At 39.0% G+C, this 16,928-nt stretch overlaps 1 long non-coding RNA gene across 1 annotated transcript; it reads right to left on the bottom strand.

Moving 5' to 3' along the window:
- Window positions 1-259: 259 nt before the first annotated feature.
- Window positions 260-14,105, bottom strand: LOC138687088 (uncharacterized). The gene is made up of 3 exons (XR_011326423.1): window positions 13,340-14,105; window positions 754-1,045; window positions 260-418 (listed from the first exon to the last, which is right to left on the bottom strand). It is a non-coding gene; the product is annotated as an uncharacterized lncRNA (long non-coding RNA).
- Window positions 14,106-16,928: the final 2,823 nt, after the last annotated feature.

Below are 16,928 nucleotides of genomic sequence, written 5' to 3'. Positions count from 1 at the left end.
ATCCTTGACAATTAGTGTGAACTGGGTTTTAGTCAAAAGGCAGTGTTATAGTGGTGCAGTTAGAATGGTGAAGGGTTTAGCTCACAGAGTTCTGCAAACGAAATTCAGCAGGCTGGTTTGCAAATGTCAGCAGTAGCCCAGCAGATTTGAGGGGGACACAAGCACCTCTGTGCAAACTGCTACCCTCATCCTCATTCCTGGCAGTCTGCCTTCCCACCTTTAGTCATGTTTGAAAGGAAGACAGTGAACTTACCATTTCCACTTGTTTCTGCTTGTCTTCAGGGAATACCAAAGTGCTTCTCTGCTGCTTGGTCTTGAGTGAATACCCTCTGTTGGCTCCTGAGCAGGATTTTACAGGGTCTTCTGGGAGGAGCAAATTAAATGAGGAAAAGTATTCTAATGCAGGAGATTCCAGGCTCTGTTCAAGGACAAAAAGATTACATTACCCTTCAGATGTTGGGAAGGAGAACCTAGCAGACCCTTGATGTATCTCTGCTGAGCCTGGAAGCTGCTGCAGTCAGAGAGATTTGATACCGCTGTGGCATCGCAGGGCCAGAGGCAAATTTTTGTTAAGTGCTGGAGGAAGTGGTAGACTAACTCGTAGGAGCCTAAGAAGACAGCATCAAAACCCACCGTCTTCTGCCTTTGAAGGGGGGGCTGGGAGATGAACAAGCATGGAGAAGGCCAAGGGAGCCTTGGGATGCTCAGTGTGCAAACGACACCAGTGTACATCTATAACTTATTTGAACTTACATGGCTGCTTGCCAGTACAACAGGGTTTAAGTCAGCCTTTATTTTGCACAGATTCTGGACTTTGTTGCTTTTTCAGAACTCTCTCTTCAGTATTGCTGTATGACACTGCACTGCGTTGTATGGAAAGATTGTCAGAGCTTCGGTTTCCCATCTGTAAAATGGGGGTAATATTTCCTTTCTCCCAGCCTTTATTTAGCTTACAAGGCTCCTGGGACTAGAATTCTTTTATTGCATGTTTCTGTATTGTCTCATACAACAAGACCCCGATCTCAGTTGAAGCCTGTAAGTATCCCTGAAATATAAATAGATAATAATAAAAAGATTATTTTGACACAAAATGGAATTTTATATTCTGGAGAGTGAAATAAAATATGTACTAAAGTCTACTAAAGTGTAACCATGAGATCAAATGATAAAATTCTTCTGGCAACACAGAGTTGACACAAATTTGTGAGATTAAACTGAACCAACTCAACGGAGGCTTGTTCTGGTGGTTTATTCATATAAAGTATATGAAAAAAGTAAGTGAGATGATCAAATTACCCTCACAGCATGGATTTTGACATGGATGTAGACTAACTGAGTCACCGGAGGACTGAGCAGGTGCATTGTTCTAATTATACCCTCAGTCTTGTGAGGAAGGAGCAAACTTCCCGTTTGCTTCCCTGGTGGAGATAAGGTGTTATCAGCCATCAGCAAATGAGAGGGGAGAACAAGGACAAGGCACCTGATGGGAGAAAGAGGAGGAAAGGGGGAGGCAAAGAGAGCATATTCATAATGATACTCATCTTTTAAAAATGTATACACATACCTACTCTGAGCCATTTGGATGCCACTTCTAGTACTCATTTCTTGTGTCTCTGAGTAACCCTCCCTTATGGCGAGGCACACAAAATTCTTTTTTAACATTTTCTCTTTTATGGTCTTGTAGTGAGATATCAGGCTAAATATAATGATTTATTTGTTTATTAATTAATCATCAACAGGCACACTAGGAGTTACAATCCAAACAGTCCCCCACACAGGTTTTTATCACCATATACTATACCCCTAGGGAAATACACATCTTTTTTTCAGGAGCATAAATGGACATTTCTATAAATTGCAACTACTTGGGTGCATGTAATATGCAATATTATTCATCTTTGTATTCCAGGTGAATCCAGACTAGACTACCAGCCTCTAGGGGAGTCTGCTTCATATAATTATCAGTATTCAAAGAATGATTGTAGATGTTGTAGCTTAACAGCAGGTGAATGGTCCTTATCTGAATATTAAATAAAGTGCAACTGGATTTCTAGGTTATCTCTGGCTAAATGTTTGCAAAGTCATTAGTGAAAGCATGCAGCTATAATCCCAACCACTCTTCTTCTTACAAAGGATTTCCACTGTTGTTTTTAACTCCTTTACAGGATGAATTGTTCATCTCCCCTTCCTATACACACAGTCTTGTCCCTTGGTTGGACTACCAGAAACATCAAGGAAGCTGCCTTGTAAGTAGTACCTACACTTTTTTTTTTTTTTAATCCTAAACAACAAAAGAAACCTAGGGAAGAGTGACAAAGAGAAAGATTTATCCTTTCCTCTAAGGACTATCAGAGCTCTGAGTGTTGAGAAAAGGCTCTTTAGTAAACTGCTCCTTTGTCCTCCCAAGTTCTGGGAACTTCAGCTCTATATTCAGTTTCCTTATTGCATGATCTGAGAGAAGCTTTATGTGTTTATTTAGTAAAAACCTTTTATTACTGTTTTAAAATGGGGGATTTAATATACTTGAACACTGTTTTAGTAGCATGATAGTAGATGCTATGTGAATATAGTAGATAACAGTTACAGGAAAATTAATAGCAACAAAGAAAAAGAACAAAACCACTCCCTGCTGAGCAGAAGGGAACAGACCAGAACCAGCGTAGGAAAATTACTGGACATAAAGGAAGAAGAATTACAGTGCGACTATATAACATAAGAATTTTGAGGCACGACTCGTGTTTCAGTCCTTAGATGTGAAGAGCGCAGTGATCCTGCTAGAGAGCCATTTTGAAGAGGAATTTTCAAGATGGACATACTCTACAACAAGGTAGCTGGGCTAGGACATCAGCCGCATCCTTTGCCAGGCACCACAAAAGCTTTACACCCACTAAGGCCTGGACCATCAGTGGCAAAGCATGTTCTCACAATAAGTGCAAATATTTTATTTTAATTGAATATAAAAATAATTTAATATTAAATTGAATATTATTTAACTGAATATTTAAAAAAACAAAAACCCCCGAATGGAGCCATCACTACAGTAAGTCATATGCTATTTATTTTTACATGGATTTGAGCTGTAACACATGCTGAGTTTTCAGCATGACATAGGCTATCATCTTTAGTTTTCAAGCACTATACCTCTCATTGCTGCTCTTTCAGGCTTCTGCAGACTCAGGCAGATATTACTACAGCTGTCTACAAGGCTTTCTGCTCATCTTTGCAGAAATGCAGACTATAAACATTTTTTCAAAAAGGGAGGAGGGAAGAACGCTGAGCACAATTTTGTGTTTAGCTCTGAATTATCCGGGAAGCCATGCAGTCTCAGGGACTACGGAATACAAGGGACTGCTTCTACATGCCAAAGTCCTGTTTCTTTCAGTAACAAGAAGAAGGGAGAGCTTTTTCTAGGACGTGAGCACTTCTGTGTATTTTTACTTAAAATCATGTAAGAACGTAAAGCTCATAAGTTTTGGAAGTGCACTGATTCACACTCTTTTCTGCCCAGAAATGGGCATTCTGTAGCTCTCTAACTTTTCTAGCTTTGTTCTTGGGACAGCTACAGTGGATGTTACTGTGGGCTCATTCTGGGCTTTGTACCTATGCTACAGTTGACAGCAATTTAGGAAACAGAGCCTAGAGGCATGGTTTTTTTTCCAGTCTCATATTCCTAATCATATTTAGATGAAAGTGAACTGCACAATAATTACAGTATCGGTTCTGGTATTCCTGTTTTCGTAATGTTAAAAAGAAAAAAAAGAAACTGAATAAGCAGTGCTTTTTGGTTGTGTTTGTAGTTGTGATGATATTCTGTTAAAGGGAAGGGCTCTCGCACATTTAGGCAGGCACTTTCAGTTACCGTTTGGGGCCTCCCTCCTCTAGGACCAGAAGTACTCTATTTTGACGGGAACAAACTGCAGGAAGTTAACAACTGGCATTTTTACATGTATTTAAAAAAAAGTAAAAAGGTTCAGCCAAAACTGTTCTACACAGTTCAGAACCCAAATTTTCATTCTTGCTCAAGTGTAAGTCACCTGCAGTCACTGGGATTAGTTCCGACTTATCCTTAAACATGTCCATTTTCTAATGATGCTTTTTAGCAATACCTGACCTCATGTTATTTGTATTGATTTCTACTTTTATAATCTCTTGAAGCACTTACACACCTCCTGATTTAAAAATAAGCCCTTAAACAGGCCATCTGCACTTAGAAGCCAATGGCCAAATCCCAATCCATCTGAAGCTGGTGGAAATTTTGAAATTTATTTCAATGGTGAAATCATAATTTGGTCGAAGTGTACAGTAAAGGGGAAGACGACTTGCTTAGGGAGTGATGAGGGTTGGCTTTGTCCCTGTCATCAACCACATGCTGGCTGATTTAAGAATGAAACTTGGACCTGCTCACAATCAATCATTAGACCGGATGCCCTTGTTCAGCTAGGCTAAGCAGTGGGGCAAACACAGGAATGTAATGGGAGAGCAAAAAACCAGTAAGTTTTAGAGAACCCGAAAATCTCCCATGTTTCTGCATCATATCCTCAAAAAACCTAAAGAAGCAGGGAGTTTATACAGCATATGGCTCTTCTGTAGCTGATTGACTGAAGTTGGACATCATGGTCTTTATTCATAACTTTCACCAAATTCAGAGAGAGTATTTGCATTCAGGAGGGCTGAACAGACCAGCCAGAATACATGCTAGCTGTAATCTGAAGTTGACATATATGCTTTCCATCACAGATATGGGCTTTTGACCGTGACCCTAGCAGGTGCTGCGAGGCACACAAGAGGACAGCTTTCTGAGACATGGTCAATAGCGTTACCTGAGATGATTTTGTGGTTTTGGTCTCCTAAGCAGAACTGTGATTTGGCAGAGTTTTTAAATATGTACAGACTAAAACACCTCCAGTAATGTAGACCTGGTTTCAAGCACTATGGTAAATGCTGTAGTACCTGTTTTACAATTGTATAATATTTATGTTAGGAATGTAGTTGTTTCTAAGTCTGTAGTACCTATAGTCTGTCAAATTCCTGATGGAAGAAGATTGCGAAGATGCAACCTGTGCTCTGGCTGCTCGGTTCTGCTCCAAGAGTGAGAAGCAGTAACAACCCCTTTTCAGGTCCCCTTGTGCAGAGGTCCTGACAGGCACGGCCCTGGTCCTCCGCCATGCCCACCCTGCCTCTCTGCCTGCCATCTGTGATGTAGGTTTGGGTGGGAAATGCAGCGAGGGCGGACTGACTACACTCTGCGTTTGCAAACCACCAGCCAGCCCAGCAGAGTCGCAGTCAGTCCCTACAAACTGTAGCAATTTTCATAACGCAATGGGGTGAGCCCTGAGCCAAAGCCCTGGACCACTGGTGCTCCCGTGACTGCTATTGAGTATGTGCCTGGATGCTTACAGCCCTCAGCCTTTTCAATAAAGTCCAAAAGAGGCCCACAGAAGGTAACTTACTGTTAGCCATAGAAACATTCCTACATAGGAGAGGGTGTGACTTATGCAAATATCTACCCTATAAATCTGTTATGTGGCTTGGGAGAAAACCCAAAAAGCCACTTAAAAATTTGCTCCAAATTTGGCCACGGTATAGTTTTGTTAGTTCAAAGAAATGGAGCTAACTTTATTGTTATTTGTGTTTGGATCAAAGAAAATTATGAAAATAAACATTAGACAGGATGATAATCAACACTGGAAAAGAAATGTTTACTAAAGATTTTCTTCTGTGTTCTCTTACCAGCATTAATATTTTCTTTTTCTAAAGTTTTCTTGCTTCCTTCAAAGAGATTGATTTCAGTAGAAAGAACAAACGTATGCAAATAAACTGAATGATGTTATACCCCCTGCCCCTATCCCCCCAAACTGCATCAGATAATTCCATATTGTTAGTCTGCATTACAATTTTATCAGTTTTTTGTCTTAATCAGATATGAAGCTCTTGCAGTACATCTCTAGAACTGGGCTGTGACCCTGATGTGACTCTACAGCACAGAAGCAGCCTTAACCCTGCTGTAATCTAATAGTTCAAATTTAACGGATTTGTTTTTTCAGTGGAAATAATGGCTTCCTGTCACAAAACAGAGCCACAGATTACATATCTGATAAATGGCTTTGGCATGATTTTTTCATGTAACGCACAATTAACAGTGCTTTTCCTAAGATTCATGGTTTAAGGAATTGGTGAAAGTATTAATAAGTTTATTACTATGCATTTTCTTAAAAAAAATTTTCTACATTTCTGCTAGTGCTTTGAAAACAAATAACACTTTGCTTAGAAAGAGCTCACCTATGCTTTCCAGTGTTAATTTAGCCTCAAAACACTATCCTGAATTTGTTACCACTGAGTGCTGATATATTTTTTCATGAGGCATATAATTACAATTGATGACCCAAAATGTAGATAGGGTAATTTTGATTTTATAAGCTACCACCCATACAGATACTGAAAATTTCCACATTATAGCTATAATTGTTTTTTGTCATGCCATAATCCCCTAAACATTATCAACTAATTAATAGCTGAACAATACATAAGGAGATACACAGTTCTTCTATGGCTAGTATTACATATTTTGAAGGAGTTCATTATCTTTATTTTGGTTTTGAAATCACAGTTCAGAATTGCTCATGCTGCCTTTGTTGGTTATCTTCAGCCCACCCAACCACCAGCCTTACACTGCTGCGTGTTGCTAACTCCTAGCATTTACAATGAGGTAATCATCACCTTGTAGTTCATTGGTGTGAATGCTGGTCAGATGGCCTGTATTTTATTAACAGAAATAGGGTCACAAGTCAAATACATGCTCGGGGTCAGTGAGCAAATACAAAAGAAGATCAGAGGAACAAAAAAATGTGACTGGAGGGGTAAAATCCCACTGGGGGTTAATCGAGCAGAAATGTATCAAAGAATGTAAACTACCCTTCTTTTGTTATTCATCGTACAGGACATAGTTCCTATGTCCTGCTGATTCCAGTTAGATAGAGCATCATCTCCAGAATGCTATCTTTGCATGATCGACTTGTACAGAACCTTACAGAGGCACTTCCAATAATACTACTACTTACTGCTGTTACTACTGCTACTACTACTAAAACAAGAACAACAACAATAAGAATTAAAACCACCTAGCACAAATATATAAATTACAAATACTTGCTTCACCTAATATTGTACTGTGCAAAGACTGTCTATAAAAAATGAGAGAAAAATAGCATTCAATGTCACTTTTCTGGGATTCTCTTCTGCCTTCAAGACAAAAAGACTGGACCAAGAATTAACTTCACAATTATGCTGATTTAGCTCCCACTTGCAAAGCAAATGAATTAATAAAGATATTTCTGAAGAGATGGTATTGTATTGCATTGCTATAGTTTTAGTTTTTCTAAGACAGACTGTCCTTTCAAAAGACAGAACAACAAAAAAGGAGCTAGTGTCCCTGATCGGCACGGTAAGTACTGGACTTGATAGGGCCCAAATGGCAGCAGTCAAGAAAAATCATAGAGTACTTACCAAGCAGCAGCTGACTTTCTCTTCCAACACATGACCATCTCTCTTTCTATGACAAGAAGCAAAAGATTCTGCCTTATTTGAACTACGCACATTTGTTTAATTCTTTAAAATCCCAGCAGTAAAAAGATCCCCTTTTCATCAATTTCCATTTATTATGCTTGTAGCTACATATTGTAATATGAATTCTTCTATCCATGTATACCGCACATCTATAGATTTTAGGTTTGCACACATCACATGAAAAGCATAGTTAAAAAATATTGCATTATCATGTGCCAGAATAGTATTGCTATGGGAATGCAGACACATTATCAAAAGCACAGTATAAAGCAAGGAAGTCAGAGTCAGGAAGGAAAGAATCCTTAGTTCTATGACTATGTGCCACTGACTTACTGTGCAAAGTTCATAAAGTCTCTTAATCTTATTTTGGCATACTTTATATATAAAAGAAGCAATACGTCCTTCTGCAAGGCTGAAATAAATGTTAAATGGTCCAATCATGCCCTTCGAGAGCAAAATTGGGATTTCTGTCACCAACCTCAAGATAAGCAAAACCAGGCTCAGAGTTTGTAAATCGTTACATTCCAAAGAAAGACACTACATAGATGAAAATTTCATGGCCAGATACAAGCTGTGGTAGACTACTGAAGGATTAATGTGAAACAAAATACTGTAAATGTAAGTATTCCTTGAACTGAAATAAAAGGCTTCCTTAATTACCTATCTAGCGATGTATATGTATTTACGCATACAATTTATTTTCACACATTATATACCTCCTTCAGGAATATATGTATTTGATCCTGCATCTTTTAGCAAAGTATATATCTAACTTGTATCTTGTTCCTTAAGTTTAAAACTAAGTATGCACTTAAGTGTTTTGCTGGATCGGACTGCACAGCATTTTGGAGGACTGAACATTCACAGGGCTGCATGCAGGATTTTCCTCCTCTTTGAACAAAAGGTGCTATGACAGTGTGCATGCGCTGTGTCCGACCTAAGATCAGCAGCCAAGTTGTGGACAGCTACATAAGGATTTTCTTTACAGAACTGAACTTAAAAATGGAAATGTCTATCTCCTCCAGCTATACTAGCAGACAGTATTTACCTAATGATCCAGATGTACAAGACCTTGTTATCAACTGTAGCTTTTACACAACTTGAAAGTTAGTGGGTTGGAGATCACACATTTTAGAAATATTTTCTGAAGGATATGATTGTATCTTCTGCCCTTACAAGTGTTTAATGTTGCATGTTCATTACATATTTTTAGTGTTAATTTAAAAGGTTTTTAGAAAATACAAATTATCAGAGTGGATTTAGACATGCTTCTAAAATAATAATAGGTATTTAATACACCAAAAAGCCTATACAAAAAGTAAAAACTCTTATAACTACATTGACATGCAATTAATATATTTCTAAAAAGCCATGAGTTTCAAGTGTCTTTCCAAAGTTTACATTTCAGTCATTTGAGTCCTTTCTATGGAATACAGTCCACTAAAACACAACATGCTGAAGTCTTTCTGCTAACTTAGTGTAAGAAGAGTTAACTTTTCAATAATGTGGTCAAAATATTTTAAGAAATATCCCTTTATGAAATATAATTAATTACCTTTGCATCTGTGTTATGTGGAGGAGACATACTATATACTTTGGACAGCAGTGCTGAGATGTATTGGGGTTTGCATAATGCCAGCATGCTGTATTACTACTTAAAGGCTTGTGAATAAGAATTTTCCTACAGTCACAACATATACATTGGGCTCTTCTGGTAAATTGATCACTCAACTAAAGAGAAAGGAATGTTTTGGATCTGCAAAGAAGATGGGCAAAAAGTAAGCCTGCTCATCTTAACTCCGCATTAGGGTAAAAAATGAACTTTGATCTATCATATTGCAGAGCTGCTTGTATTTCAGTGGCAATTTATCAATTCTTTAATAGTCAAAGCTCCCAAGTAGTAAAAGCTTCTTAGACTTCTTAATCTAATAGCCATTATTTTAAATTTTTATTCTGTATGACTTACTGTTCAGAAGCAAGAAAGCAACATAATTTCTTAAGAATTCTCTCTTTTGTAAGAACTGATGAAATGGAGTCCAAGACTACTAATTTTGTTCTTCCCCCTGCTGGTGTAAAACCAATGCAGAATCCCACCGTAATATATCTTAACATTTCTTACCTAATCTAACAGATAGCACTGTGCATCAGCAACAGGACTGTCTTAAGGTCAGGATACAGCAGCACGAGTCCTTCAGGGAGCACTTTCTCCTTTCGGGTTCGGAGCACTGTACATGCTTCTGCTGTCAGTACCATCACCCTGCCCACGGCTGGCACTGCTGGGCTGGAGGCACGGCTCTGCCTGCAGTGCCCCTTCCAGCCTCAGCTCGGGCGTCTTCCACCCTGTGGGGAGCAATTAGGAAGCTTTCTCTGTGCTCCAGCCACCACGACTGCTGCAATTTGTCTTTACAGGGGATATAGAAGGTCTCTCTGCTTCCTCCCCCAACATGAGATGGGTGGGAGAATCTATCCCAGGGTGATGGACCCAGCTCCATGGCAAGTCCCAATTTTTCTGGGTAAGGTGTGCCCCGTATTCCTAAGACAATGGAGACGAAAGGATATTCAGCACCCTGTGGGCCTGTCACAGAAGTGAAGCTGAAATAAGCTTAAGACTGGCTTGTTTTAAAAAGTTTATGTTGGGAAGTCCAACGCACGAGGAGGAGCATTTAAGACTGCAGATCTAAACCTGCATGTTGTTATTGCTAAACATTAAACCCTAAGGTCAGAATTCAGAATTCCCACAGTCAAGCACTTCGACTCAAAAATACATCAATGTATTTGCTAAATGGAAACCATACTCACATCACATCTTATCATAATGTCACAAAACGCATAAAATTACAAATCAGTTTTAAGGCAAAATACATGACAGCAAAATATAAGTACACAAAAACCACATTAAATATCAGTCTTCATTTGTCCCTACCGCTTCAACTTACCTCTCAGTTCAAAACTACTCACTGCAGTGCACAGCTTGAGATAGTCTAAGATCCATTTTAGAGTGGACTGAAATATAAATGACAGTTCGCACTACACATGAACATAGACAACTGTATAAAATATTTAAATAAAGACAGAAAAGAACAGAGGAAACCAACAGAGCCTTTGGCAGACCCAGCCTTTGGGAATTTAGCAGCTTGAGATTCATTGCAAATTTCATCTTTAATGTTATTTTTAGTTCAATATTTTGTAGCACTCAGAAGTAAATCTTTGTGTGCTGTCTCTCCTCCTGCTTGTGCTGCTTCCTTTTCCGATCTTTTTTTTTTTAAAGAAGCCCAATATATTTTCAATACAATTGATTTGTGACATGTTTTGCGATATTTGTTAAAGTTATCCTGTTTCTTCATACAATTCAGTGAAAACCATTACACCGTTGTTTCTTTTTAAGTGCTCAATATTGAATGTCATAACTGATATAAACGAGACCCCCCAATAGCCTCTGTTCCACCACACCTTGTGTTGCATTAAATTCTCTTACATTAATTTTGATTCTTGGGTTAGGGTCAAGCTCTTTTTTTTTTAACCTCTCACCGCTGCTCCAAATACTGCCACACACAGTGCATTTTCAGAGCAGTTTTGATTTTATCCTGGAATTTGTTCTTTGTCTCTGTGTAAAGCAATCTGACTAGAATGAAACAAAATAACACTGAACTGGAAGATACTGCAAAGAGATCATGTGGATAACTACCGTCTGCAGGAAGATGGAAACTGGTTCTGCCTCACATCGTCTCTCTTACCCACTCCTGCCCTGCGTGGGTTGAAATGTGGTAGATCAGGGAAAAGAACAGACCCTTCTGCACCACTTTCCGCACACAGGAGTGGTCCGCCAGCTCCCTCAGGGCCACCTACCCTGTTGCTGTGCAGTACCAGCCGATACGGTTATTGGCTCCTTCTCCTCCTGGACAGAGACCAAAGGGGCCAAAAACCTGAAAGTGTAGGCATAAAAGCAGATTGCCACAGGTCAAAGCAGGGTGCAGAGTAGCAGCATGTCAGCTGCCCCACAGCAAGCATCTATATACGTGCTTTCACTCAGCACCAAATGCAAGATAGCTTTGATGCAAGTGGAAAAGAAACAATAATATTTACATGGGGAGCTGGCATGTGAACGTGGCAATTACCAAAGTTTCTACCTAAAAGTACCCAAAGTTCACACCCTAGTCTACCCCACTGTACATTGCTGTCTGTCCATGCTCAGATGTCTTGTTCAAAGTCAAGTCCTAATTTTTTTAATTGACTTGCCAGGCCTTTCCCCTTCCTCTTCTTGCAAAGAACTCAATGAACATACACTCCCATTACCATACTTATGATTTAGCAGTTGTGCCACAGATCATGGCATTACAAATCGACTATGTCACATCCCGTGGAACTGACAATAGCACTGTGATGTGACATGAGAAGGGAACCATACAGGAAATACAAAATAAGACTAAGCCTACTTATCTGTGCAGTATGAACACCAAAAAACTACCTTTGCTTTAATTAATTCTAATTTCATCAGGCTGCAGTTGGAGTTGGGACTTTTTCCTTTTTTCATGGAAGGATTTGCAAGAGGAGGAGGAGCTTGCCTGATCATAAGGCTTTAAAATTGCAAGAGAGCTTTTTTATTTCAAAAGCCTTATTTCTAACATATAAAGCCATTATTCAACAGTTCCCACAAATTCAAGGACTAGGAGCCCCAATTAGATGACCAGGCATCAGTCTTAAAACAAACAAAAGAAGTACTTTATCCTCACAGTGCATAATGAAATTACAGAACTCATGGCCACAGGATGGTGCGGAGGTCAAAAGTGTAAATGGACCATAAAAGGGATTACATGAAATCATGCAAATGAAATCCATCACTAGCTACTAAACATGATGATCAAGATCCAGCCTCCAAATCAAAGTGTCTAAGATACCAATCTTCAGAGGGCAGAAGCACACAGAGGAAGAAGGATTGCTCTGTATGAGCGATATATCAGAGTTCATACACTTTTTCGCTAGGCGTTTGCTCCTTCTCACTCTCAGAGAGAAGACACTGGTCTACATGGACATTTTGTCTGACTCTTGATGGCAGCTATTGCATATGTTCTCAAGTTTTCAAAAATCCTAACTCATTTTATTTGACACTGTATGTTTTCGAAATTTTTCAGTTTTAAATTCAAGATAATTAGGAAAAAAGCCCGTAAAGAGTTAAACAAAGGGCAAAAAGAAACAAAGGTACCCAGACAAGATAGAGACTCAGAATTCAGAATATTTTCCATGACAGTCATGTTTTGCCATATAGTTGTGCTCAGGATCTCATTTTGCACTACAAAAGAAATTATTTCCATCCCATGGTTGCAAAAAAGAAAGTTAATAATACAGAAACATAAGCAGTGTCCACCTTCCTAAGTCTGTTAAGAGACTGAAGCATACCTGACAGTTGAGAACTGCCTTGTAAATCTGAAATAGGTCCCTGTGGCCCCTGCAGTGCTGAAACCCCTGCTCGCCATTGCTTTCACTGCATTGAATCATTCGGGCCTCTCCCTTTCTGTGTGAGTCAGGTTTTGAAAACTGAGCCTCCTCTAGCCTGTAGGATTCATAAACACCTGCCCCATTAACCCAGTTTCACTGTTTGTCTAATGACAACCACAAGTAACGACCTGACTCAAGTCATGTCAATATTCTGCCAAAACCTACCATTTTGCCCTCTTAGCCACCTCCTCCCACCCACCCATAGGTTATGGAACTGTGGGATGGTTGCCAGACAAATGCAATAAAAAGTAGGAAATGACATATACAAATAAAATTCACTTACCTAAAAGCCCTGTATGTCAGATCTCTTTGTGCTGCCTCCTCCCCCCCATCCACTCCTTCACTTCCAGCACTTGTTTCTCCTCTCTCTTAATTTCCTCTTCCTTTGCTGCCCTTTTTCTTCACATGTTCTATTTTCTGGTTTGTTTGGTTCGTTTTTTTTTTCCTTTTTTTATGCCCTAGTTTTTTTCTTTGGCTGAAAATGAATAAATGAATGCTTTCGTAATTTTTCCTTGCTTTAGAGCCAGTAAGGCATTATGGTGTCACGTTACCATTTTTGCTTCCTCTTCCCGGTTTTTCTGTTGCTACTTTTGTTGTTGTTTTCTACTTTTTTTCTGGCCTTCCTCCATAGCAATCACTCCCTCCTTGCAAGTACTCCCTCCTTGCAAGTACTCCCTCCTCAGTGACTTCATATGCTCCTTCTCTCTGCAGAGCTCCTGTTGTGTTCCAGTGCAGTCTGAAATGATCCAAATTTCCAGGTAGATTTGTTGGGCTTCTGAAGTTTTCACAGGGTGTAAAGGTCATCCTAAACATGTAAGGCAATACTGAGCACTTCTGGTGGAAAGTTTCTGGATGCATGAATATGGCTTCAGGGAGAAGCAGGGACATGAAGTGGAGTGGAGCAGAGTCTTACTCCAGTTGCTGGGGGAAATATCCCCTCTTGCTTAACTCTAAGCCACTTATTTCACTATTATTTCTTTGGCCTTCCAAATATTCTAAGTCATTGCCTATTGAGTGTAATTACAGGGTCCATCCCTAAAACCTGGAATGTTTATCCTCGTGGATGTCCCTCCTGCCAAGAGTACACAATATTAGGAATAGCACTCTCTGTTTTAGCTTATAGTTGCTCACATTTCTTGATACTTAAAACCACTCTGAAGAAATGTCAGTTGATCCAAGTAGCTAAGTGTGCTGCTCTAATTGCTGCATGACGTGATTGGACTGCACTTGCTGCGGGAGAGCTGTAAGGCTGTGCAGGCTGCACGCGAGGCTGGCCTGTGCTAAGCTGCGGTCCCTTACAGCTTCGCAGGGTCGTGTTTAAACGTACAGTCACTATACACACGCGTTCTTCAAGGTCTAAATATGCTATAAACCATTCAATGCATTTTAATTAATCCCTGTGCTTCTTCATTCTTGTTAGGCATAAGTACAGTCAAGACTTAAAGGAAAAAACAGTATTTGAGGTTTGTGAGATAAGATGGTGAAAAGATGGAAGCAGCACTAGCTCTAGTATATATTTTCTGCCCTAAGAACTAAGAGAATGAGGGATTAGGTCTAAAATAACATCCAGAGAGTGGGAAAGAGCCTGAGTAGCTGAGAATTTCATGCTGTAAATATTATTATAGAAATAATTTTTTGTGTTTCTGTTCTTTAGCTTTTTAACAGCACAATTACCCATGACAATATCATTTGAACAGGATTTTTTAAAAAAATGCACAAGCCACCTTAATGAAATACCATCCACAGTTCAAACAATAAAAAAGATTCCTATTTTGGGGGCTTCTCTCCATTTACATTAATTATCAGTTTTTCTGTGGAAGAATTGTACAATATGGGCTTTTCCTGCATGTTCATAATAGGTCATTCATTAAAGAAAATACTGGGAAATTATTTTCTGTGTCAGTGGATACAGGATGCCATCTGGGAGCTGAAAAAATGAACAGAAATCAGACTGAAAAAAAAAGATTAAAAACATGAAATTAGTTGCGCTTATGGAAACCAGACAAATACTTTAAAAATTCCAGACCCATCAGATAGGCTGCAATAATTGGCACATTGTCCATTTATAGGAGTGATGCACTTACTCACAGGAGTGGTCTGTGGCTTCCTCCATCAGGCCCTGGGTGATTCACTCTCACCATTTCCCCTGGGTCTTCTCCCTGCTCTCCTGCTTCTCCAGAGCTGTCTGCACCCCCTCCGGCCCCGGGCTCACCAGCGCCGCATGGATGCTCTTTGCCATTTCCTCCTGCAGCTTTTCCCAGCTGTCTGCTTACTGGCAGTTCTCCATTCCTCTCATTTCTGTTTTCAGTTTTCTGCTGCCTTTATTCCAAGGTGTTTTCGAACAAACTCTATAACACAAGGCTGTTGTGATGTATTAGTCGGTCTCCTCCCTGGGTGCAAAAACAACAGGTAGATCAGAAAACCTCTCTTGAAATGTGAGATTGTCTCCTCTGACTCCAATTCTAGGGTAATCTAAAATTCAGCATTCATCTTTCTGGGATAAGGTAGATGGGCTAAGTTAGAAAGGGGATGCCTACATTAGCAGATAAGGAAAGAACAGCAATATAGCGATAAATATATTAAGATGAATATGGCCATATGCCAATTTTTTCCCCTCATAAATAAGACTCTTGTTTACCAAATGTTCAATTTTGCTTATGTCACTATAAAAATCAAGCAGCTGGTAATTCAGGCTTGATTAGCAGGTCTCCAGTTTTGATTAGTAAATTACTGTAGTAATCAAGGTTAATTCTCATTTCAGAGCTATGCCACGGATTTTATTTCCTCCAGAGAACTGGATCTACCACTCTGGAGAAGGAATATTTTAACAAATATCACAAAAATATCCATAAATAGAAATCAAAAGTAGATCCAAAGGGTTTTTGAAATATGGGGAACCAGAGCAGCAGCGCTATTCAAACATGAAATGGTTAATTCCTAGGAATAAAATTCCAAGCTGCAATTTTACAGAAGATTTCCACATAATATATGCAGAGATTGCATTGCTAATTCCTTTTACCTAGTGTTTCTATTTCTATCTTTAAAAATTGTTTTCTTTGGATCTTCATCTTTCGTTTTAAAAGAAAAAAAAAGTATACAGAGAGGCTTAAAAAGAAGCCCAAGAGACCATTATTAGTATAAAGATAAACAGTAGAATGGATTCTAACTGAGCCAGAAAACATCACTGTAGAATTTACATAAAATTTAGTTTTCAACCAAACATATTGTGCATCCAGTTCCAGCTCATCTCATAATGAATATTCAAGCTTTTGAATGACCCACATGTCCCATAAGTGAGCAAGAGTCCCCAAAAGCCATCATTGCCGTAGAAAAGGCACAATATTAAAAAACACTGAGAATTCATTAGGGATCTTTTTTTCCATGAAACTTTTACTAAATCTTTAGCCTGAAAATCCTGCGATTATTTGAGCCATACAAGTCTGTCAGGGATTTGAGGCTGGATAACAAACTCTTATATGGTTTTTAATTAGGATAATATTATTATTTTTCTAGTCACAATTCTGGGTCAGATTCTGTGTATCTCTCTCGCATCACTTTTGCATAATTAGAGACTAAATTATCTAAAATAAATATGAAGTTTTGCTTTATCTACTCAGTACTGCATGCTTTTCTCAGATAGGAAAGAACAGGCAATTTTCAGATACACCATAGTATTCCGCTCAAAATATTTAGATAAATTTCTCACCAATAACACAGAAATAATTGACTGAAGAAGCCCCCAAATATGTGGGTATAGAGGCACATTGCTGAGAATACAGTAAACACTGAAGTCAGTATAAAGTTATACAATTCCTGTGTCCTTTGAGGGGGAAAAAAAAAAAACCAACCCCCCTTTTCTAGATAAACATGCT

This window comes from Haliaeetus albicilla, chromosome 10, assembly GCF_947461875.1.
Source record: "Haliaeetus albicilla chromosome 10, bHalAlb1.1, whole genome shotgun sequence".
NCBI classification, from domain to species: Eukaryota; Metazoa; Chordata; class Aves; order Accipitriformes; family Accipitridae; genus Haliaeetus; species Haliaeetus albicilla.
This window is presented reverse-complemented; position numbering and strand designations above follow the sequence as displayed.